Below are 25,963 nucleotides of genomic sequence, written 5' to 3'. Positions count from 1 at the left end.
CTGCTGACTGGGTCATTGAGCGGTACCAGGGCCAGACCAATCTTTCGCAATACCTGAGCCAGGTAGATCCTCAGCACATAGCGGCATTTGGTGCCCTTGCACTTTGGTTCCACGCACAGCCACACACAATGATGGCCATGCTGGTTACACACTTGCCCCCATTGATTGACCATGTACATGGACCCCCACATGAATAGGAAAACTGTTTTTGGAATTGCCAGGCTGGAGGTGTGGGGATGGGCCACACCTGCCCCACGTGCAGCAGTACCGAGAGTTCCTTGCACCTTGCAACTGATGATCAGATTTTATCCGATTGACAGAGTTGGGCATCTCTGTGGTTCTCCCTGTCTCCTGGAGCTGGGGGTGTCTGTACTGCTCCCCATCTCCTTGAGTTGGTGCTTTGTTCTCCACCAGCCCCACAAGACAACCAAGACCTTTGGATGGAGGGCAGAGGTGCAGAGAGATCAGTGAGAACACGGGTAGTTTCAACAGGGTGGGGTCCATCCAGGTGCCTGATAACAGGAGGAAACCAAGGGGGAAGGAGAATGCAGGACATTCATTAGCAAGACATAGCGAGAGAATGGGTTCCTCAAACTCTTGAGGGGAGAAGGTGCTGATCGATCCATCGGTTTAGGTGGGGAAGGGTATAGACATGACAGCTCACTGGAATTGTCAGCGGGATACTGAGACTTGGGAGAGGAGGGGAAGGAGGGTGCAGTAGTGTTCTGACGAGAGAGTGCTGAGGGATAGGCAACATTGGTGGAACCTCAAGGCAAGGGACCCCTGATTGTTTGGAGGGATGGGATTTGTAAATAGATATCCAGCACAGAGCCTCTTTGTCCCCCTGCCATCAGGAAGGAGATATGGAGGAATAAAAGCAGGACAGCCAGGCAGCTTCTTCCCACAGGCCATGAGATTGACAAGGCAACATGAGCTGGCTGGGAGCAAAGAATGAAAAGGGGGAGAGGAATATGGGCTGATTACAACAGCTCAGCCAGCAGGAGAGAGGGGCCAAAGGGCCTGTTTCTGTGTTGTCTATCTGAACCAGCCTTTTGAGTTCAAGCTTAAAAAAACTCAAACATTTTTTAATTTAATAATAACGGTACAGAATGAATCAAGAGACAAGATGTCTGTCCAGCAGCAAGCATCGAAGGCACTTTCTGAAACGGAGGCTCTGAAACCACAGGGAGGTTCTGGCCGGAATGAGGCCCGACTTCTGCTAGAAGAAGGAGAGGAGAAGCAGGGATAATGTAGGGGAAGGGGTGGGGAAGGGAGGGGGTAGAGATACCTTCCTCCATTCACCTCCCCTTTCCTCCACCCTGTTCCCTGTCCTGGGTAAACTTGTACCTCTCACTTTGATCATTTTAGATTGGTCACAGTGTTCGAGCTACCGAAAGAAAATAGACACCCACACCGAGAGCAGTTCAGTTTAAACAAATTTTTATTACAAATTCAAAAGCTGATTTCAAACTACAATATGCAAGCCCTTCCCAATTATACTTATCAACGCCTGGACTGGTCCCAAGTGCCGAAGCAAGGCAATGACTGCACACTTGTAATAGGTTGTCGGGGTGCCGGTAGCAACTTCTCCACCTCCCTCAACCGGGACGTTAGCTGGACTCTAGAAGTTCTTCTTGCTGAAAGATGTTGCCACCTCTCGGAGAGTCTCAAACTTCAGCAGTGGGATGGGATCATGGCTTATATTACCCAAAAACTGCTTAACTAAGCATTTATTCCCAGCACAGTAAGAAAGATAAGCAAGCAAGCTAGCATGTTAGGCTTCTAATAAATAACATAATTTTCAGCTTATCACTTTGAATACAATGGTTATTTTGCATCAAGGCTAGGCCTCTGACAGTCTGTGACCAAAACAAGCAGGAAGATTAAATGTTCTTGGTACACAGATGTCCTTTTGTCAGATAACTGCATCTCTGGCCCCTCGGTGGAATTTGGCTTAAGTCTGCTGATTGTAAAAAAAAAGCAGGTTCTCAGCCTTGCAGAAGCAAAGGTTGCAAAAGTAAAAAAAAAACATGGTTTAAATCTTCCATTACATTCCCCTCCCCATACCCCTGCCCATTACCCTCCCCATTTCCTTCCCCCGCTCGCCTCCCAGTTCCCCTCCCCCTTTCCATTCCCCTACTCCTAACTCTAACCCCTAACAAACCCTAACCTTAACACTACCGATACCCCCTATCACTACTCCACATCCCCTAACTCTACCCCTATCACATCCCCTAACTCTATCTTTACCCCTACGCCATGCCCTAACCCCAACCCTAATACTACCCACCTTCCTCTAACCCAAACACTCACCCCTCCTCTACCTCCTACTCCTACCCCCTTCCCCTAAACCTAATACAAACCCACTTCCCCAAACTCTAAACCTAACCCTAAACCTAGAACTAATTCTAACCCATGTCTCCTAACCCTAACCATGATGTTACCTCTATCCCGGCCCAAACCCTTACTCTCACCCAACCCAAGCCTAAACCCTACCCCTATCCCCTACACCAATCCCCTTCCCCAAACCATACCACTTATCCCTATCCCATACCCACACCCCCAAGCCTACCCCTTACTCACCCCGCTTCCATTACCCTCTTTCTCCTACCCCCCCTTCCCCTACCACTCCTTCCCCTAGGTTAGGGTAGGAAGGAAAGGGGGAAGGGGAAGGGGAGGTGAAGGGAGGAGGGCTTGGGTTAGGGCATAGGTGTGAGGGAAGGGGTTTGGGATGGAGGAGGTATAGGGGAGAAAGGGGGCGTGGGTGAAGGGACATGGAAGATGCAGGGAATGGGGTTGGCAGGGCCAGAGGGAAAAGAAGGGGAGAGATTCAGGCATCATGATGTTGTCCGTCCTCTGTTCAGCTGGAATGCGAGGTTTTTCTGGACTCGTGTCTTGTCTCTGAGATCACTCCTCCTGGGAAGAGAAATACCAGTGATAGAGATGCTGTCTCCGAGGCCTGATCATAATGATTTTGGAGGGTCCCAACTCTTCCCCCATCACTCCCCTCCCTACCCCTTCACACTAGGGCTTTCCACTTCCTCTGCTTTACCTGAGGAAGTGTGTTTTCGAGAAAAGCACAATCTATCTGTGCAGAGCTCAGAGCACCGTGTCCCTATCAGGCAACACCCTGGTTCACCACTACATGGCAGCAAGGTGCTGGACAAATCATGGATGGATCGGTCGAGTCCCTTCAGCTGACCCATCTGAACCAACCCCACAACAATATTACCCTTCCCTCCCTCACACCAGTACCCTCTGTTTTTCTTTTATTCCTGTCCCCATATTAAAATCTTTTTTATGCCTTTTTTGGACCAACCTCCTTTAAATCAAATATTATAACAATTAATATCAAATCACAATGTTACAGTGTTTACAAATATATGTTGATAACATATAAAAAAAGAAAAGAAAGGAAAAGAAACTAAGATACTACTGTAGCAGCGGCTACTCTGTTACTGAATGACCTCACAACCAGACGGGTTGAATTCAGTGAGCAAAAACTCCTTTATTCAGGTCTGCCTGGCTGGTCTTATGCTCCCATCCCGGACCTGGCTGAGAAGCACACCGGAGGCCCTGACGTCGCTGGGGGGTCACGTGGGCCGCAGGTAGCGGGCTTCTGAGTCTGGTGCCGAGGTCAGGGAGAAACCCCCGACAGCGCCATTTTGGCTGGCTGCCCCGCCACGTGCGTGACATGAGGGGCTGGATCGCCTGCCTCATGGCTTGCCGCCACACAGCCCCCCCAGAACCGGCGCCAATGGCCTTTTTTGCCGGGCGGCCTCGCTTCTTGGGTTGAGCCGTGACCACTGGCTCGTTGGGGTCGAGGTGTGCTGTCTTTAATCTGTTCACAATAAACAGTTCCCTCTTACCACTGATGTCTGGTGTGAGGGTGGATCCCGAATGCTGGATGACTCTGTACGACCCTTCATGTGGTCTTTGAAGGAGTGCTGTGGAAGGGCCTCATCTGATAAAAACATCCTCTGCGGAATACAGCTCACTGAGGATGTAAGAGGCCTGTGTGCCAAGTCTGGGCGGTGATGGGGGTGTGAAGGATTCCAACTGGGCCCGCAGGCGAGGAAGTAAACTGTGCGGTGACTGTTGCAGGTTGTGAGGTGCATTGATAAACTCACCAGGCAGGGCTAGTGGTTTACCATAGACCAGATCAGCAGATTACATCTACAGGTCTTCTTTGGGGGTCGAGCGGATTCCCAGGAGTACCCAAGGCAGCTCATCCACCGAGTTGGGGCCGGTGAGGCAGGCCATAAGTGCCGACTTAAGGTGGCGATGCAATCGTTCGACCAGTCCATTGGCAAGTGGGTGATAGGCCATTGTGTGATGAAGCCCAATTCCCAGTCTGTTGGTGAGCTGTGCCCAGAGTGCAGAGGTGAACTGCGTGCCACATTCGCTGGTGAGGTGGACCGGGACGCCGAACCAGGTAACCCAACCGGTCAAAATTGCTTGGGAGTAGGAGTCCGTGGAGGCATCTGGCATCAAGATCACCTCAGGCCAACGAATGGTGCAGTCTACCACTGTGAAAAGGTAACAGTTACTTCAGGAAATGGGTAAGGGGCTTGCAATGTCCACATGTATGTGGCTGAAACGTTCTCGGACGTGTTCAAAATCCTGCATGAGCATTCTGGTGTGGCTGTGTACCTTGGAAAGCTGGCAATGGGTGCAGGTTCTGGCCCAGTCCACAATCTGCTTTCGAAGCCCGTGCCAGATGAAGTGTTCTGCCACCATATGAACCTTGGACCTGATGGAAGGGTGGAAAAGGTCGTGGATATGGTGAAGATTTGCCTGCGCCACTGCTGGGGAACCATTGGATGCATCTCCTCGTCGGACTTCTGATCCGGGACAAGCTGGTCGTAGTCTAGGCTGGGTATCAGCGAGCAAATGGCCGGTTGGGACAGTGCTTCAGTGACCACATTGTCTTTCCCTACCTTGTGCTGAATGTGAGTGGTGAACTCCGATACAAAGGACAGGTGACGGTGTAAGAGGGCTGACCAGGGATCTCTAGCTATAGCGAGAGCCTGAGTGAGGGGTTTGTGGTCGGTATAAATTGTGAAAGGCCTCCCCTCCAAGAAATAGTGAAAATGAGGCACAGCAAAGTACATGCGTAGCAACTCAGTTGAAAGCACTATACTTGCTGTCTGGTGGATGAAGAAGTTGGCTAAAGAATTCCAGTGGTTTCCACTGTCCATTAACCTGCTGCTCCGAGACAGCACCAATGGTGTTGGCAGAGGCATTGATGGAGAGCACCATAGGAAGGTCGGTGCGTGGGTGGAGGTGCAGGGTAGCCTTCATGAGGGCAACTTTCGTGGCTTTGAATGCCCTGTTGGACACTGGAGTCCAGGCGAGTATCTTGTCCTTGGCGAAGAGTGGCTGCATGATGTGTGCAGCTCCTGGAATGAATCGGTGATAGAAGTTGACCATACCTGCAAACTCTTGTAGCCCCTTGAGGTTGTCCGGGCATGGAAAATCTCTGATTGCAGTGACCTTCATAGCAGCTGGTGTAGCTCCTTCGGCCATGATGATGTGGGCCAGAAACTGCATGGACTCTTTCCGGAACTGGCATTTGGCCAGGTTGATTGTTTGGCGAGATTCGGCCAGTCGGGAGAAGAGGGTGTGCAGGTGAGACTTGATTTGTGCCCAGTCTCTGCTGGCGACAAGAATGTCATCCAGATAAATGAACATGAAATTCAAATCCCTGTGCACTGTATTCATGAGGTGCTGGAAGGTCTGGGTGATGTTTTTGAGCTTGAAAGGCATGCATAGAAATTCGAACAAGCCGAAGGGGGTGATGATGGCCGTGTTAGGGATGTCTTCAGGCTACAATGGGATTTGATGATACACGCGCACCAGATTGACCTTGGAGAATAACCTCGCGCCATGCACATTGGCCGTAAAATCCTGAATGAGAGGGATGGGGTAACGGTCAGGTACTGACGTGTCATTAAGCCATCGATAATCTCTGCAGGGGCGCCAGCCACCAGAGGCTCTGGACCAGGTGGAGCGGCGAGGCCCCAGTTCCTGCAGATGCGAGAACTCCTCTTTCGCTATCTGGAGCTTATCCGGCAGGTTTAACAGTAATGTACAATAAACTGTGTCAGATACTGTGACACGAGGTTCACAATGCGGAGAATATTTAACAGTGATATATGGTAGACTTTGGCAGTTACTATGACATCAAGTTCACAGTAGTGAGAAGGTTTAACAGTAGTGCATGATAAGCTGTGGTAGATACCGTGATACCAGGTACACAGTTGGAACAAGGTTTTATGGTGATGTAATATTAACTGTGGCAGATAAAGTGACACCAAGTTCACATTGGGGAGTTTATGGTGATGTACAGAAGACTGACGCAGATACAGTAACACTGCATTCACAATGAGGAGAAGGTATATCAGTGATGTACAATAAACTGTGGAATATACTGTGACTCCAAGTTTACAGTGGGGAGAAGGTTGAACTCTGGTGTATGATAAACGGTGGGAAAAACAGTGAAAAATGGGTCAACGAGGGGAGAATGTTTAACGGTGATGTACAGTCGACTTTGGCAGATACTGTGACACCGTGTTCACAGTACTGAGAAGGTTTAACAGAGATGTATTGGAGAACAAGGCAGATTCTGTGACTCCGGGTTTACTGTAGTGAGAAGGTTTTAAAATGATGTACAATAAACTGTGGCAGATACTGTGAAATCTGGTTCACAATGGGGAGGAGGTTAATGGTGATATACGGGAGACTACGTAGATACGTTGATACTGGGCTCAAAGTAGGAAAAAAAAGCTTTATTGGTGATGTATGGGAAACTGAGACAGTTACTGTGACACCAGGTTCATAGTGGGGAAAATGTTTAACAGAGCTATACGATAATCTTTGGTGAATACAGTGACACCAGCTTCACATTGGGGAGAATGTTTAACGGTGATGTACAATAAATTGTGGCAGATACAATAACACCAGGCTCAAATTGGGGAGAAGGTTTACTGATGATGTACAGTAGACTTTGGCAGACTCTGTACACCAAGTTCACAGTAGTGAGAAGGTATAATAGTGATTTACGATAAACTATGGCAGATACAGTAAAAACGGTCTCACACTTGGGAGAAGGTGTAATGGTGATGTGTGGTAAACTTAGGCTGATACTTTAACACCAAGTTAACAGGGGGAGAATATTTAATGTTGATTAAAGGTAGACGGAGGCAGAAACTGAGAGACAGGATTCAGAGGAATGTGAAGGTTTAACAGTGATTTACTATAAACTGTGTCAGATACTGTGACAAGATGGCGCAGAGGGTAGACGTGTGGTTCCACCCTTCCCCAGTTAGATTATTAAATGCTCAATTTTCAAAGTTGTAAAAGTGATTAAAAATACTGTTAATAGACTTTTGAATAGTGGAGGATCGAAATAGCTGCAAATGTGAAAAAAAGTGAAAACTCAGTTACAGAAGAAATTACCTTACAAAAGTGTTGAAGAATTGAGGCCAAGTTCAAGTTGAAGCAACGGAGTCATTGACTGGAGTCCCCAAGCCTCAGAGGATTCCTGCCCGGCTAAGTATTTTGTCAGCACCATTTGCGCTATCGCAAGATGGTGCCAGCTCAGCAATTAGTTCAGCGGTTTCGACTCGTGAGCTCATGAACACAGGAGTGAGGGTGGGCCAGCTGAGCGAGGACAGGCCCGTGAGCCTGCAGTATTGCCTGATGGTCAGGAGAGGTACAGTGTAGCATCAGAAGATGCACCTGCGCAGTCGGTGGCCCTACCGGGCATGCACAGTGCGTCGAGGGTCCACAAACCTTTGGAGAAGGTGTGGGCTGTGAGGGAGCCTGAGCGACAGTGAACTGACGAGGTCGCACACTGTTGTCGGGTGTCCAGACCTGCAGCAGCACCGGAAGAGGACCTATTGCTATGGAGGAAGAAGATGCTCAACTTCATTAGAATTTGAAGAACTGGGGACTGAGGCAAAAGACGGTCGGCCTCAAAGGGAGGTGATGGATCCTGGACTGGATTCTGTGTTTCCAATTCTGGAAGGGATTGCTCAGCTCATGGAAGATATGTCAAATATATCAATGCAGATGACTCATCAGATGACTCAAGGATTTTCTGAAATGAAAACTCAAACGAACACTGTGTTTGAAGAAATAACTTTCATGAAGCAAGATATTAATGTAGTTAAGAGTGATGTTACGAGATGGACATGATCAGTGGATACTGTGCAAGATCATTTTAAAAAGATTGAGGAGGCTTTCTTGAATGCAAGAGTCACGTAGAGCGTAATAGAGAAAAAATGGAAATAGTGGAAGATCCTTTTGTAGATTGGGGGATTCAGAAGAAGGAATTATTGAAGAAGTTTGACTCATTAGAAAACCAAAGTCGTAGAAATAATGTTAAGATAGTAGGTCTTCCGGAAGATATGCAAGGTTTGGATCCGGTGAAGGTTTTGAAGAAATGGATCCCAGAAGTGTAGGGCATGTAATTCGTTCCAGATGGACTGGAATTAGATCGAGCGAACAGAGCGTTAAGGAAAATACCGTTTCTAGGCCAATTACCACAAGCAGTTTTGATTCACTGTTTTAAATATCAAGACAGAGAGATGATCCTCCGATTGGTGGTGCAGAAAACACGGCAAAATCAGGCTCCACTGATGGTTCAAAATAATAGGGTTTTTTTTAAATGCAGATCTGAGTCAAGAAGTTATCAGAAGAGACCGAGAATTTAATTCAGTCTAAGAAGTATTGTGGCGAAAGGGAAATAAATTTGCTTTTCGTTATGCGGCAGTATTGAAAGATTTTTTGGGGAATTTTCAATCTCAGTTTTTTGAGAATGACCATGATCCTTTAATATTCATTGTCAGATGTTCGAGGAAATGGGCGATCATCACCATTGTCACTGAAGGGAAGGGTCAATGGGAATGGAAATGGGAAGATTGGAAAATATGGAAAGAATGGGAAAAAAGTTGAATTGACGCAAAGTCTTCTCGATATTGAAGATCCGGAACAATCAGTGGGACTGGAATCAGTGGGTTGAATGTTTTTGTTTCAGTACTTTGTGAAAGTCTGACTGGGGGTGGGTGACACTGAGTCCTTTAGTCACCTGCCACTTGTGGACTTCACCACACCCAGATTTTTAGGGGGCTACTACTTTTGAGTAGCTTGTTTTGAGATTGATTTTTCTCTTTTTTTTGGAATTTTTAAAATAGGTGGGGATTCGAGACTTAGAAAGGGAGCATTATTTTATAGTAGGATTCACATTTGTGAGAAGGTTTAACAGTGATATACTATGAACTGTGTCAGATACTGTGACACCAGGTTAACATGGGGATCAGATTTAACGGTGATGTACGGTATGTTGAGGGAGTTAATGTGACACCAGATGCACAGTGGGGATAAGGTTTAATGGTGATGTACTGTAGACTGAGGCAGATACAGTGACACCAGGTTCAGGGTTGTAGAGGGTTTAACGATGATGTACGGTAGACTGAGACAGATACTGTGACACTGGGTTCACAGCAGTGAGAATGTTGAATAGTAATGTCCGATAAACTGTGTCAGATACTGTGTCGTCAGGTGCACAGTGGGTATAAGGTTTAACGATAATGTACGGTAGACTGAGTCAGATACTGTTACTCCAGGTTTTCAGTAGTGAGAAGGTTTAAAAGTTATGTACAATAAACTGTGGCAGGTACTGTGAAAGCAGGTTTACTATGGATATAAGGTTTAACGGTGATAAAAAATTAAACTGTGGCAGATAAAGTGACAGAAGTTTCACAGTAAGAAGAAGGTTTAACGGTGATGCAAAATAAAATGTGGCAGATAAAGTGACATCAGGTTCACATTGGGGAGAGGTTTAATGGTGATGCACGGAAAATTGAGGCAGATACTGTGACACCAAATTCACAATGGGGAAAAGGTTTATCAGTGATGTACGCTAAACTGTAAAATATACTGTAACCCCAGGTTCATGGTGGGGAGCAGGTTTAGCAGTGATCTAAGATAAATTGTGGAAGATACTGTGACCCCCAGGTTCACAGGGGTAATAAGGTTTATCAGTGTTGTATGATAAACACTGTTAGATACTGTGACCCCAGGTTCAGAGTGGGAAGAATGTTGAAGGTGATGTACAGTTAACTTAGACAGATATTTCTGACACCGGATTCACTGTAGTGCGAAAGTTTAACAGTGATGTACAATAAATTCTGGCATATACTTTGACATCAGGTTCATATTGGGGAGAAGGTTTAACGGTGAGGCAGATACTGTGACACCAGGCTGATTGTATTGCTCATTTATCTAAATTACAACATCTAATTTAGATGCTTCATTTTTTTTGTGGCAACTTCAAAACATTCCATGAACTTCAATTCTAATCAGATTTTGTTCATTTAAATAGGTCACCACTAAAACCCCAAATCGTTTGGTCTCTAAAGTACGCTGCACAAAATTAAATTTTACTTGGGTTTGGTTTCAACGGCACTTCATTCTGCTTCATTATTTTTTCAGTCCCTTGTTTTGTACTTTCTGCTTTGCCCAGCAGATTCGCCAAATGGGCATCCAACTCTGTCTTCTCAGCTTGACCCAACGTCTCCTCTTTAAACTTAAGCAAACCAAGGAGACTAAAGTTAATATTTTCACATTTGCTTTTTCAAACACAAAAATGACGCTGTGACTTGCAGTTTCACATCATCATCCCACTTGCTAAACTTGCAAGCAACTGCACCGCATCCTACAGCTGGAAAATTGCAAGAGAACTGCTTGGTTAAAGCAAAGATTCCACCCCATCACCCCATTAAAGGCCTCCAAGTTAACAACAGATAGCAACCTGAAAGTTAAATACAAAGATCTGCATCAGGAAGATTAATGGACTTTAAAAAAAAATCATTTCCACTATTGAAAGAAAACTCCTCAGGGAACACCAGGCTCTTGTTGAACAATTCCTGTTGTATTCCTCAAAATGGTTTGAATCTTGATTTCAAGCAGTATCATTTGGTGAGATTGGTTGGTCCAGAACAAACCCTGCCCACACACTCCCTTAAATACCTGCAAAGTCCTGGATCAGCTCTGCTCCATGCTAAAGCTATCAGAGCTTTTCTGATGATATAATGGTTTTCAGATGCTGGTTCGTTGAGCACAAATAAACACTAATGCTTCCCTGAATAACACACCTCTCTCTGAAAACCAACAAGAACCTTCCCGAGTGGTAATCATTCACCTTTCGAGCACCAAAGTCTGGTGAACTTTTTATATGTTCAATTCTGTATAAGAATGGCCTGCATACAGTGGACTTGGAGGAATGAGAAGTGAGATTGGACTGTGAACCAAAGAACTTTTCTGAACTTACACACACATTACACACACGTGCACTTAGAATTAGAAGTGGGCTAAGTTAGGTAAAGTAATTTAGTAAAATAGTGATAAGTTAAAGTGTAATTCTGTTTTCATGTTGAAAGATAATTTAAATCAACTTTTATTTAAGCAACCGTTTGTCTTGGTGAATATCTATTGCTGCTGGGTTTTGGGATCCTCTGGTCTCGTAACACAGCACCAAGCTTCAGAACAACCCGAACTCTTTAGGTTGTGATAATTGTCCATAATTGGGCCCCGGCATCTTTTGCAAGTTATTATTTGACTCTTTAATAATTTTTTGTAAATTTCAACACGACATAATATCATTTAACTGTTGTGTTTGTGTCATTGGAGAATTCCCTTTCCATTCAATCAGGTTTAGAGTTTTGGGTGCCATATTTGAGAAAAGATGTGCTGGTGTTAGAGAAGGTCAAAGATGATTTACTGGAATGATATCAGGAATGAAAGGGTTAGTGTATGAGGAACAATTGTCGACTCTTCGACTGTACTAGTTGGAGTACAGAAGGGTAAGGGGGACCTCAGAGGCATTTCAAATGCTGGAAGGCCTGGACATTGTACATATGGCAAAGATGTTTCCCATGGTAGGGGATTCTAGGACAGGAGAGCATAATTTCAGGATAAAAGGGTGTCAATTTAAAAGAAATGAGGAAAAAATTATTTTGTCAGTGGGTCATGAATCCGTGGAACTGAGGTAATTGGGTTTATTTAATACAGAGATTGACAGGTATTTGATTAGTTAAGAAATCAAGGGTTATGGGGAGAGAGATGGGCAGTGGGGCTGAGTGGAAGAATAGTGGAACAGACTCGAAGGGCCTACTTCTGCTCCTATATCTTGTGACCTATATCCTGCTGTAGACCTAGACAACCTTCCTCTTGTATTCCATTCTTATAAAACAGTCTGCGTCATGAGTTTATGTCATGTGAAACCATTTCCGATCGAATCCCATGTTACAAATGACCCACACTCCTCCGGGACATTTATTCTCATGTTATGCCATTTTAGCCAATTCAATAAGGTAGCTAAAGACAGCTGCGTTTGTCTTAATGCAAATTCTACATTGACAGGACTACAGCTTCCTCATTTTAAAAATTAGTATCGAGCAGCTCAAATGAGATTTCTTCCTTCTTTTTTTGAAAGGGAAAAAATTGCCTTGTGTTAAAATTGAATCAAATAAAATAGGAGAGAGGAAAACCAGAAGAATCTATATCCAAGTGGGAATTGAAATTAATGGTTGGAGATAAAGATAAACCATTGTTGAAACATTTGATTAATATATGGAATCAAATAAATGATGAAATTGGTGTAAGTGGATATACAAATCCTCGTCTCTTTTTCAAAGGATCATCAATTTCTGAATAGCTGGTTTCGTAAGGGAATTATAAATGTTGAAGATTGTGATGAAAGGGGTAAAATAATGTCATTTGAGCAACTGAGAAATAAATATCGTATAACTCATCACAATCTTTTTTGCTCTTTCCAACTAAGGACATATTTGAAGGATAAGTTAGGACCAACCATGTTGTACTGAAATAGAAATTCCTTATAAAGAGGAATTGTTAAAATGTTTACTTCGATAATGTATTCTTTATTACTAGTAGGAACTTTTAAATGAGGAGTTCATAAGTCTAGACAAATGTGGGAAATGGATTTTAATGTTGTAGTAATGTATGATATAAATTAGTTCAATATAATTGTTTTTACATCAGTCATGGAGCAGATGTCAGCAAGGATTTTATCTGAAAGCTACACCTGGAATCAGGTGACTCACGCAGTTGGATATGAAAAGCACTGTAGGAAGCTGATTTGGCAATAGAGATCACTTGATCAAGGGGAGATGTATTAATTCACTTCAACTCAGCAGTCTGGAACTATTGACCAGAGTTCCACACTACAGCAGTGAGGAAGGAATTCACAACTCGTTTTTCTTCTACAGTTACTTCTTACACTAGAGAAATTGATTAGAATAAAATCAGAATTATCAGATTAATGTTTTAGGTGTGGTGAAGATGTGGCAACTTTCTTGCATTAAACTTATCTTTGCCCTAATGTAAGATCTTTTTAGGGAGAATTATAAATTTTTTGGAACAAGCTACAGCAGATGTATTTCCGCAAAATCAAACTTTATTTTTATTAGGAAATATTGAATGAACAAGGCCCAAATTAAAACTATTAATATATCAATTGAAATTTGTTAAATTAGCCTTAGTGGTGATGAGGAAATGTATTGCATTACTTGGAAATCAGATATATTTTTAGGGATGCCAAGATGACATGCAAACATTCAAAGTTGTATTCTTTTGGAAAAAATTACATATAGCTTGAGAAATATATACTCTATGCTTTTCCAAATTTGGCACATGAATATTCAAATATTAGGCTTCAATTTGTAATAATGCCCTTTCCATCCCTCTAGACATGGGAGATTCTCCTCTAAGTTGTAAAATTTTAATTTAGATGTGTTAAATTTCCTCGGCACCGCGAACTCTAGGGAAGCGAAGGACTAGGGCAGGGCACCAGAAAACAAGAAGACCAAACCCCATCAACATCTTAGAAGCAGAGGATTCAATCCACAGGTCAGTGACAATGGAAGCAGACCAGTGAGGGGTTCTGCAGCTGAAGGAACCACACAGGTGACAGGCTGTTGGTGACTTGAGGAGAGGAACCCACGCAGGCTGTGGGCTTCTGCATAAAGCAGTCAAGGAACTCACACCAGTCCGTGGATTCCTAGAGACTGGTTGAAGACTGGCTAAAAGGGTGTCAGACCTGGGATATGAGTGGGTGCTGAAGGGTTCCTAATCGTGTCAGAAGTTCAAAACTGGAGCTCGCATAACCAATGGCTTGGATTGGTCTGTGAGCATTGAAAGAGAATCCACAGACCCTCAGTGACTTGGCCCAGGATTCGGAATGGTGGGGGTGGGGGAGAGTGACTCTCATTTCCTTCCTTCTCTGGCTGCAAGAGGCATTTCAGGCAATTTCTGCCAATGGAGAATCTGTCTGTCTTTCAGCAAGAAAAAATCAATTTTGTGTGATATGACACATTTTAAATACATGACAGTAAATTGCCTCCTGAAATAGTGAGAGAGGTTCAAGTTTCAAACTATTATAAACTCCACTCACCAGAGCTACCTGGATTATACCTCTTCCCACTTATTTTTTTGCAAGGACACCATTGATTTTATCACAACTCCTCTGCTGCATCTGTCCTATGACAGATTATCTATATTTTATATTGTATGTAGATATGTTTTTGAAGGATAGATTGTAGGAGTCGTGTAGGTCACAAACAAATACAAACACTTTGCAAAACAGCTCTTACTTAAAATGCAAGACCTTTGCCGAGAGTGAGTCATGCAGGCGCTCAGATCCGCCGAGAGCCTTTGCAAAGATTGTTTTGCTAAATAATTTCAAAAGCAGGTGCAAAATGGAATATTGTTTTTAAAACAACATATTATTGGACTCAGAAGTTTACTGTTCTAAGAAGGTCATGTGCTTTTTCAAGCAGAGAGGAGACACCAAATAGGCTTTTTGCTAAAAGAGAGAGAGTGAGAGATGGCAAGCTGGCATCTTGTTGAAACCCCATTTTGAAGACGGGTTGTGAGTTCTCAGTTCAGCCTGTTGAAAAACCTTGTTCTACATACAAGAGGAAATGGCTGGCTAGAAATGGTGTTTCACCTGAAATAAGGGAAACAAAAGGAACTCAATGGTGACCTGCAGAAGAGGTTATCATTTGGAAAACTCTGATGGTGAAAGTTTCTTTGGCAAGACACCAAAGTGGCTGATCAGAGGGAATCAGTTTTTGTGTGTCCAATGAGCAAGAAATCCCTCTCTGAAACCAACAAGAGCATTCCTGGAGGGTAAACATTTACTTTTAAGCACCAGAGCTTGGTCAAAAGTCATAAATGTTGAATTCTGTGCACAGTATAAGAATTGATAGATACCGGTGAACTTGTAGGAGTGTCAAAGAACTTTATACACTTTACATACACCTGTGCTTAGAATTAGAAAGGGTTAATGTTAGGCAGTTAAATTAATAGTGATAGTTTAAAGTTTGATCCTGTTTTTTTTTGTTTCAAGGAAATTAAAAAGACATTTGTTGAAGTATCCATTTGTCTTGGTGATTTTCTATTGCTGCTAGGTTTTGGGGTCCTCTGGGCCTGTAACAATCCCAAGTTTAGGTCCTCAGACCAGGATACCCAAAATGTCTTATTTCTTCAATAATTGCCGATTCCCCCATACAGTCATTGATAAAGCCTGCACCCATATCTCCAATTATCTTTTTGCCTTTACCCCACCTCCTTTCCGGCAGAACACGGACAGAATCCCGCAGATTTCTCACTTACCACCCATCAGCTGCCACATCTGACACGTTATCCTTTTACACTTCGAACTTCAGCACCATCCTCTAACCTGCTACATCTAACCCGCTCCACTCATATCTTTTTTTCATAGGTGCACGTCTTTCTGTGACTCCCTCGACGGCACTTCCCTCTCCACCTACCACCACCTGATGCACTCCCCATTGGAATTGCAGAAATTGCCAAACTTGTCCCTACATCTCCTCTCACCTCCATCCAATCAGGCCTTCCAGGTGAGGCAGAGCTTCACGTGCACTCCATCCAACCTAATCTAATACATTTGGTCGACTCAGTTGACCTCAATATCAGCAAGACCAAATACAGACTGGGTGGCCATTTTGCTAAACACATGCGCTCTTGAGATTCCTGTGACCTACCATATCAATTCTCGAACCCTTCCAGCAACATATCTGTTGGCCCCATCCTTTGCCAGGGTGAGGGCAAACAATCTTAAAGAAAACACATTATATTCCTCCTGGGCAGCCTTAAACTCTATAGCATGAACACGAATGTTTCTAATTTAAGCAGCCACTCACCTCTGTCTGATTTCACTGTTTCCATCTCTTGATCTACTGCCCATTTGAATATAATTACTCCTTTAAGGCAGAAGACTTGACAGTGGTGTTTTCCCCATATAGCTTACATAGATACATAGAAGATAGGAGAAGGAGGAGGTCATTTGGCCCTTCAAGCCTGCTCCGCCATTCAATGAGATCATGGCTGATCTTAAAGTGCAGTACCCCGTCCCCGCCTTCTCTCCGTAACCCCTAATTCCCTTATACTGAAGAAATATATCTAATTCCCTCTTAAATATATTCAATGAACCTGCCTCTACTGCCCTCTGTGGCAATGAATTCCACAGATTCACCACCCTCTTGGTAAATAAATTCCTCCTCATCTCAGTCATAAATGGTTTGCCTATTATCCTCGAACCATGGCCCCGGGTTCTGGACTCCCCCACCATTTGAAACATCCCTTCCGCATCCATTCTGTCCAGTCCTGCCAGAATTTTATATGTCTCTATGAGATCCCCTCTCAATCTTCTCAACTCCAGCGAGTTCAATCCCAATTTGCGCAATCTTTCCTCATAAGTCATTCCTGCCATTCCAGGTATCAGCCTGGTGAATCGCCTCTGCACTCCCTCCATTGCAAGAACATTCTTCCTCAGATAAGGTGACCAAAACTGCACACAATACTCCAGGTGTTGTCTCACCAATGCTCTGTACAGCTGCAGTAAGATATCCTTATTCCTATACTCAAACCCTCTTGATATGAAGGCCAACATACCATTTGCCTTTTTAACCGCCTGCTGTACCTGCATGCTCACCTTCAGTGACTGGTGCTCAAGAACCCCCTAGGTCTCTCTGCACTTCCCCATCTCCCAATCTATTGCCATTCAAATAGTAATCTGCCCTCTGGTTTGTATTACCAAAGTGGATAACCTCACATTTATCCACATTGTAGTGCATTTGCCATGTATCTGCCCAGTCCCCCAATTTATCCAAATCACACTGGAGCTTCCTGACCCCCTCTTCAGTGCACACTAGCTTAGTGTCGTCTGCAAATTTGGAGATATTACATCCAATCCCCTCATCTAGATCATTAAAGTAAATTGTGAACAGTTGGGGTCCCAATACAGATCCCTGTGGCACCCCACTGGTCACCGCCTGCCACTCAGAAAATGAGCCATTTATCCCAACTCTCTGTCTTCTATCTGCCAGCCAGTTCTCAATCCACATTAATACCTTGCCCCTAATCCCATGAACCTTGATTTTGCATGCCAGACATTTATGTGGGATCTTATCGAAGGCCTTTTGGAAGTCCAGGTACACCACATCCACTGGCTCTCCCCCATCTATATTACCTGTCACCATCTCAAAGAATTCCAATAGATTTGTCAAGCACGATTTTCCTTTTTGTAAATCCATGTTGACTCTGTCCGATCCCTTCTCTGCTAGTCATAGGCTCCGCTATTACATCCTTAATAATGGATTCCATCATTTTGCCCACTACTGATGTAAGCCTCACCGGCTTATAATTCCCTGCTTTTTCTCTACCCCCCTTTTTAAATAGTGGGGTAACATTAGCTACCCTCCAATCCATGGGCACTGATCCTGAGTCTATTGAGTTCTGGAAAATAATTCAGAATGTCCACTTCCTTAAGTACACGAGGATGTAGATTATCAGGCCCTTGGGATTTATCGGTCTTCAATCCCTTCAATTTCCCCAAGACCATGTCCTTAGAGATACTGATTTCTTTCACCTCCTCCCTTACATTAGTCTCTATGTTTCCCAACATCCTCGGGAGGTTATTTGTATCCTCTCTTGTGAAAACAGAACTAAAGTAAGAATTTAATTGGTCTGCCATTTCCTTATTCCCCATTATATATTCCCCTGATTCTGACTGCAAGGGACTGTGAGAGATGAGAAAAACTGACATTGCAATATGAACATGAAGAAATGAAGAAAATAAAATTGATACATAAGTAAATGAATGAAGCCAGTGCAAACAACATGAGACATGGATATTAGAAGGCAGGAAGCTGACACTGTCTGAGTAAGATAAGAATCTCCTACACCAGCAAGTTCACTGAATGAAGGAGAGAAGGACAGACAATTGAGAATAGAAGTAGAGTTAGTCTGAACGAGATAAGGGTCGCCAAGCCCCAGATAGAATTAACAAGGCTTGCATAAATAATTAGAAGACCTTAGACAGTATTAGCAAGTTATACATCTATAATTAGTAAGCCATACAACAGATTTTTCCAGTATGCATATTTAACTAGTAAACCCTAGACAAGATTAACGAACCCTCCAGATGAAGGGACTGTAGCCCTGAGAGTCGGGAAGGTGTGAATGGGGACAAGGGCTAGGATGTGAATAAGGACAATGGGAATAATGGCATAAGAAGACACCGACAGGATACCCCCTGGTCCTCCAAGTATACTGAAACTGCACGTAGGCAGGAAGGATTGCCTCTGCCAAACCCATCCAGGGGGCAGAAGAATGTAAGGGGGAGGGTATTCTGATACTGAAATTTACTGTATAAAAGTTGGGTGAGCCCCAGTGTATGTGTGTATTCCCAGGGTAAGGGGAAGCACCCAACTTTGCATTGTTGTTGTAATAAATGTTCTTTGTTCTCAATATTTGTCTCGAGCAATTTCTTTAAAGGTACTTCTATTTCTAACAAATGGGGGCTCGTCCAGGATCACACTCCCTCCACTGACAGAGTGCCCGACGACGAGAGTAGGTGCATCCCAGCTGATTCAGCTGGACTCACGGACGACGGGTGGCTGGTCAGTGGAAGAAGCGAGTGATATCCGAGAAGAGGCATTGAGAACAAACAACGGAAAATGTTAAGGAAGCGCGCTAGAGCCTTGCTACTGGAACCCGGTAAGAGGAATTTTACTTGCCTATCAGTATGGGAAATATGGGTAGCAAGGAAGAGAGTCCTGGTAAAGGATGTGAGGATCAGATAACTACACACAGCCCGCTTGGGTTGATGTTATCTGACTGGGGCACGGGAAGGACCCGTGGAAAGGACAAACTGACCATGGTCAGGTATTGTTGTAGGGACTGGGTTAAATACCCGATAAAAGGGAGCTCCGTGTACTGGCCAAAACTCGGATCCGAGGATGACTGGATGTGTCAACCTTTGAACATCTGGCTCTATCAAAACCAGAGAGAGAACCTAGAGAGCAAGGAATATGCAGCCTGCTGGCTTAGTGGATCGTGTGATCAATTGGTTTTGAAAGAAAATGAGTACAGGGACAAGAGAGATGAGGAACCTTTTGTCCCTGAACCACAAGGGTGGGATGTGCTACATTCCCTCTCTCCACCTTATGTTCCTCCTATGCCGGCTCCTATCTTTCCTCCCACTCCTATAACCTACCCTTCTGCACCTTCCCCACCTCCCCCACCACTAGAGAAGAGAGAAGAGAGCAGGAGTGGTATGATGACTCGCTCACAAAGCACTCGATTACCACCCCCGTTCAGAACAGTGTGAGACTCTTCAGGAAGAAAGGGCAGAGCCCCCCAATCCATCTCCCAGGGGGCAGGAACCCAGACTTAATAAGCCAGAAACCAACTGGATGCAACCCCTGCGGGAAGTTCCCGTAGGAGAGGGTCTCGGTTTCATAAATGTGCCCCTGACCAGTACTGAAGTGTGTAACTTTAAGAAAGAACTCACCTCCCTGATAGAAGATTCCCAGGGATGTGCCGAACAGTTAGACCAATTTTTGGGACCAAATCTATATACTTGGGAGGAGTTAACATCTATCTTTAGGACCCTGTTTACTTTGGATGAGCGTGGAATGATCCGCCAGGCAGGGATTAAAGTCTGGGATAGGGATCACCAAGGGGGACTAGATGTGGTACCAGGAGAAACTAAATTCCCCTTGGCAAGACCTAATTGGGATAAAAATACCAATGACGGTCGGGTATTGATGGAAGAGTACAGGGTTAATTTGATAAGAGGAATCAAGGTATCTGTCCCAAAGGGACAGAATTTCAAGAAAGCCTTTGAGGTTCCCCAAGGTCCCGATGAGACCCCCTCCGCATTTCTGAATAGATTGCGCACGGCAATACAGCAATATGGGGGTCTCGACATAGAATCCCCAGCAGGGCAACAATTGGTACTAACTGGTTTTGTTACCAACTCAGCCCCAGACATTAGAAGAAAATTACAAAAAACAGAAAATTGGCATGAGCAAGGAATTACCCAGCTACTACAGATTGCACAGAAAGCATTTGTCCAGAGGTCTGAAGATAAGCAAATAGGGAAGGCAAAAACATTAATCCAAGCAGTCAGAGAGGTAGTAGATGAGCGACATAAAAAGGATAGGGACTGTGTGCCAGCTCCTGTATGCGGTGAGGGAAGCCACGGGTGGGGAAGTGCGGACCCCAGTGGATGGAGGAGTAGAGGAGGATTCCGGGGAAGAAGACCCTTCCCGGGGCATCTTAGAAACCCAAGTAGAGATTGGGAAATGGGAACATTTGTCTGTTTCCATTGAAAAAAGGAAGGACACTTTAAAAAGGATTGCCCACTGCGAGCCAGGGACACACGATCCTATGCCCTGATGGAAGCAGATTATGAATAGGGGGGTCACGGTTCTCAGTCAATACACACTGTGGGGCTGCACGGAGAACCATTAGTTAATTTATGCATAGGACCCCACAGTGACAACATGATATTTTTAGTTGATTCTGGAGCAGCCCGATCTAGTATTTTACACCAACCAAAGGGGGTTAAAATAGAAGGGACAATAATAGTTTCGTGGGTGGGAGGAAGAGACTTCACAGTCCCTGTATTAAGAGAGGTCAGAATCCAAATGGGAAATAAGGTAATAGTAGAGGATCTTTTACTACTTCCCCAGGCTGGAGTATGCTTATTAGGATGAGACTTACAGGACCAATTGGCTATCGGTACCAGACCACTAGAATCAGGCATCGGGGTTCAATTTTATATTTTAAGCGAGGAAGATCGAGAACTTATCAATCCAAGAGTATGGGCAGAAAAAGGCAATAGAGGAGTTTTAGACATTCCTCCCCTCCAAGTTACTTTAAAAGACTCGCAACAAACAATTAGAAGAAAACAGTACCCAATTCCTCTGGCTGGCCGCAAAGGTCTGCAGCCCGTAATTGACCAGCTGCTTAAGGATGGTATACTCGATCCTTGTATGTCACCCTTTAATACCCCGAATTTACCTGTCCAGAAACCAGACGGTACCTATCGATTAGTACAGGACTTAAGGGAGTTGAACAAAATCATTCTTACCCGTCACCCTGTTGTACCTAATCCCTATACGATCATGAGTAAAATCGATCCCCATAGTAAATGGTTTAGTGTGATTGACCTCAAAGATGCTTTCTGGACCTGTCCGTTAGCAACAGAAAGCAGAGACATGTTTGCCTTTGAATGGGAAAACCCTTTTACTGGACGTAAAAATCATTACCAGTGGACTGTCCTTCCTCAGGGCTTTACAGAATCTCCAAATTTATTCGGTCAGGTCCTGGAACAGATACTAGATGAGGCTCCTCGGAGAGACAATTGTCAGCTAATACAATATGTAGACGACTTGTTAATTATTGGAAGAACATACGAATTGGCTAAAGAATTTACTGTTGCACTTTTAAATTTTTTAGAAAAAAAAGGTCTTAGAGTGAGCGAATCCAAATTACAATTTGTTCAATCAGAAGTTAAATACTTAGGTCATCTGGTAAGTCAGGGAACTAGGAAAATAAGTCCAGAGAGGATACGTGGTATTCTGCAGATTCCCCCTCCCAAAAATGCCAAGGAACTTAGGAAATTCCTTGGCTTAGTGGGATTCTGTAGAATCTGGATGGAAAATTATTCTAGCCTTGTCAAATTTCTTTACGATAAACTCACGATTATAGAAACCAAAGCTCTAGTCTGGACAGACGATGAGATTAAAGATTTTGACTTCGTTAAACATAGCCTTACGCGTGCCCCAGTCTTGGCACTACCCGACTTAAATAAGCCTTTTGATTTATACACTAATGCCAAAGGAGGTGTAGCCACCGGAGTACTAACCCAGGACAGGGCAGGCTATAGACAACCAGTGGCTTTTCTATCAAAGATTTTAGACCCCATTTGTCGTGGCTGGCCAGAATGTGTACAAGCCATCGCAGCCACTGCTGTTTTAGTTGAGGAAGGATGGAAAATTACTTTCGGCGCCCCTATGATAGTTCACACCCCTCCCACAGTCCACAATATTCTCTTACAACGTGCTGGGAGATGGCTCACGGACCCTAGAATTTTAAAATATGAAACGATCCTAATGGATAGGGATGATTTGCTCACGACTAAAACCCTTAACCCAGCAGCCTTCCTCATTGCTCCAAATTTGGACAATTCCACAAATGAATTAGAACATGAGTGCTTAGAAGTCATAGATCTACAAACCAAAATTAGGGAAGATCTAACTGATATCCCTTTAAAAGAAGCTGAAAGGTGGTTTATTGACGGCTCTTCACGATGCATTGCAGGAACTCGCGAAAGTGGGTATAGTGTAGTGGATGGGAAGCAAGGACTAGTGATTGAAGCCGATCGCCTCCCTGGTCATTGGTCAGCGCAATCCTGTGAATTATACGCCCTATGTAGAGCACTCCACGGCTTAGAGAACAATATAGACATTATCTACACTGACTCTAAGTACGCTTTTGGTGTAGTCCACACCTTTGGGAAGATCTGGAAAGAACGGGGAATGATAACTGGTAAAGGACAGAAGTTAGCCCATGAACACTTAATTGTCCAATCCCTAGATGCTCTGACACTCCCGACTGAAATAGCCGTAGTACATGTCCGAGGACATCAAAGTGGTGACAGTCCTGAAGCTCACGGCAACAGACAGGCTGATGCAGCTGCCAAACAGGCTGCACTTGCGGAAAAGATTCACATCCACCTATTACTGCCCAAACCACTAGAGATTATAAAAAGCCCCATCTTTTCACGGGAAGAGGAGGTCTCAATGAAAGATCAGGGATTTCGCCAAACTGCCGATGGGTTGTGGTGGACAGCAGACGGACGTCAAGTCCTTAACAAAGCATTAGCCCGCCAAGTGGTAGATCAGCTACACCAACAGACACATTGGGGAACTCAGGCGCTTGTTGGTGCCTTTCTACGATCTTTATACTGCTCCGGTATATATACAATTGCTAAACTTACTACTCGCAGCTGTCCGATCTGTCAGAGAATCAATAAGAAATCTATGCGCCCTGTAATGCCTGGCGGTCGCGACATCGCAGTTTGCCCGTTTCAACGCATACAAGTTGATTTTACAGAACTTCCTAAAATTGGTATTTACAAATATCTTCTAATCATGGTAGATCATTTTACACGATGGGTTGAAGCTTTCCCCACCCCGAATGATCGAGCTCTCACTGTAATCGGAATACTTATTGAATCTGTGATTCCAAGATATGGTCTGATTCAAACCATTGATTCAGACCGAGGAACACATTTTACCTCTCAGGTTCTCCAGGGTGTCTGCAAGAAACTGGGAATAGACTGGCAACTACATACCCCATGGCACCCCCAAAGTTCAGGTCGAGTTGAAAGAATGAATCAAACTTCGAAAAATCAACTCACTCGACTTCATGAAGAGACTGGCCTCTCCTGGATTAAATCTTTACCATTAGCCCTGCTTAGAATTCGCACAGCCCCTCGTAAAGACCTTGCAGTCTCACCATACGAAATGATGTTTGGACTTCCATTTATGGGATTCCACACTGATACCCCTATCCCTGAGGCTAATGATCAATACATTTCAAAATTTCTACAGGGTCTTTCTACTTCGATACATGACCTGAAACAGAAGGGATTATTAGCCCAAACTCCACCCCTGGAATTTCCTATCCATTCTATTAAACCTGGTGATTAGGTTTATGTCAAAGCATGGCAAGATAACCGATTGAAACCTGCCTGGGATGGTCCTTACTGTGTACTTTTGATTTCAGACGCTGCCGTGCGAACAAGAGAAAAAGGCTGGACCCACATCCAACGGATTAAACCAGCTACCAAACCACAGGATCAAGACAGTCAAACTCAACCCTCCACCTGGCGTGCAGTGCCTCATCCTTCTGACCTGAAACTTACACTACGCCGTGAAAAAGTGCCGTAATGTTGTTTTTATTCTTTATTGTATTGTTTAATTGTTGCTTCTCCATTTCTGGGACTTCACTTAATTACTCGCAATGTATTAAGTCCTCCTGGAATAGGGGCAGCAGAGGTCACAATTTTTTTCCTTTAGAGTTTAGACAAAGTGTAGATTTAGTTTTTAGCCATAGTAAGATATGTTTTAATAAGGGATTCCAATACGGACCAGGGGACCAGAACAGCTGTAGAGACCATCACTTAACTTCCCACATAGATATTAAAGGTATGAGTTCTAAACCTGTAGCACAAAGAGAGCGATATGACACAGACACACTGAATGTCAGTAACCAATGCACCTGTCAGAGAGAGAGAGAGAGAAGACTTTTGCTAATGTACACAGACAGGCTTCGACTCACAACTTCAATTCTACTCAGACTGTTACACACATCTCTAATCGTAATGCACAATCCTCCCCAGCCTGGTCTTTTCTCAAACATCCTTTGGGTTCCGCCGGCATTTACAATCCTAACTACTGCATCGTTAAGGGAAGTTCCAGTTATAAACGGCAACAGCGGCTACAGATCGCTAATGCTCCTTGCCATCTGAAACATCTAATCAGACTCCATGCAGCCTTGGGCATTATCATCCAACGCAACACAATGGCCCTGAGGTTACGGGCTGAAGATAAACAACGTTTACCAGACACACTTCAACAACACCGCCTGCCTCTCGATTACAGCTTCGCTGCTGAACGCAGCACTTGTGAAAGACTCCTTAAAGACACTACTCACAACGGGCAGGCAGTTAAGAACACTTCTTCAGGACGTCAAAAAACTTCCCATGCCCAGGGACAGACTTTGCAACCTCAGTCCTCTGCGGGATGGACTGGACTTTTCACCGGTTACTGGAATCTGATACTCGCAACCCTTTTAACAGCTGGACTCATTACTCTCACCATCTTACTGCTTCCCTACATACAGACTCTAAGTACGCTTTTGGTGTACGCTAAGTACCCTTTCGTCAGAACACTTACACCCAAAGGATGTACGATTCTCAACATCTTTCTGAGGACATGGAAACTGCTATCCGTTTATTGACCAGCTGGGAAAACCAACAAGTTCCACTTTACCGCATCAGTAATACAGATCTAAAAGAAAACGGAGGATTGTGAGAGACCAGTAACACTGAGATCAGTAACACTGATCATTGCGTGAGATCAGTATTACTGATCTAAAAGAAAAGTGAGGATTGTGAGAGATGAGAAAAACTGACATTGCAATATGAACATGAAGAAATGAAGAAAATAAAATTGATACATAAGTAAATGAATGAAGCCAGTGCAAACAACATGAGACATGGATATTAGAAGGCAGGAAGCTGACACTGTCTGAGTAAGATAAGAATCTCCTACACCAGCAAGTTCACTGAATGAAGGAGAGAAGGACAGACAATTGAGAATAGAAGTAGAGTTAGTCTGAACGAGATAAGGGTGGCCAAGCCCCAGATAGAATTAGCAAGGCTTGCATAAATAATTAGAAGACCTTAGACAGTATTAGCAAGTTATACATCTATAATTAGTAAGCCATACAACAGATTTTTCAAGTATGCATATTTAACTAGTAAACC

General features: G+C 44.0%; 1 long non-coding RNA gene across 1 annotated transcript; it reads right to left on the bottom strand.

The window, feature by feature from the left end:
* Positions 1-2,576: 2,576 nt before the first annotated feature.
* On the bottom strand, positions 2,577-25,313 carry LOC138750323 (uncharacterized). Its single transcript, XR_011349261.1, has 3 exons — positions 25,129-25,313; positions 10,453-10,594; positions 2,577-2,916 (listed from the first exon to the last, which is right to left on the bottom strand). It is a non-coding gene; the product is annotated as an uncharacterized lncRNA (long non-coding RNA).
* Between the last annotated feature and the right edge of the window lie 650 nt (positions 25,314-25,963).

The sequence above is a fragment of the Narcine bancroftii genome, unplaced genomic scaffold (assembly GCF_036971445.1).
Source record: "Narcine bancroftii isolate sNarBan1 unplaced genomic scaffold, sNarBan1.hap1 Scaffold_117, whole genome shotgun sequence".
NCBI lineage: Eukaryota > Metazoa > Chordata > Chondrichthyes > Torpediniformes > Narcinidae > Narcine > Narcine bancroftii.
This window is presented reverse-complemented; position numbering and strand designations above follow the sequence as displayed.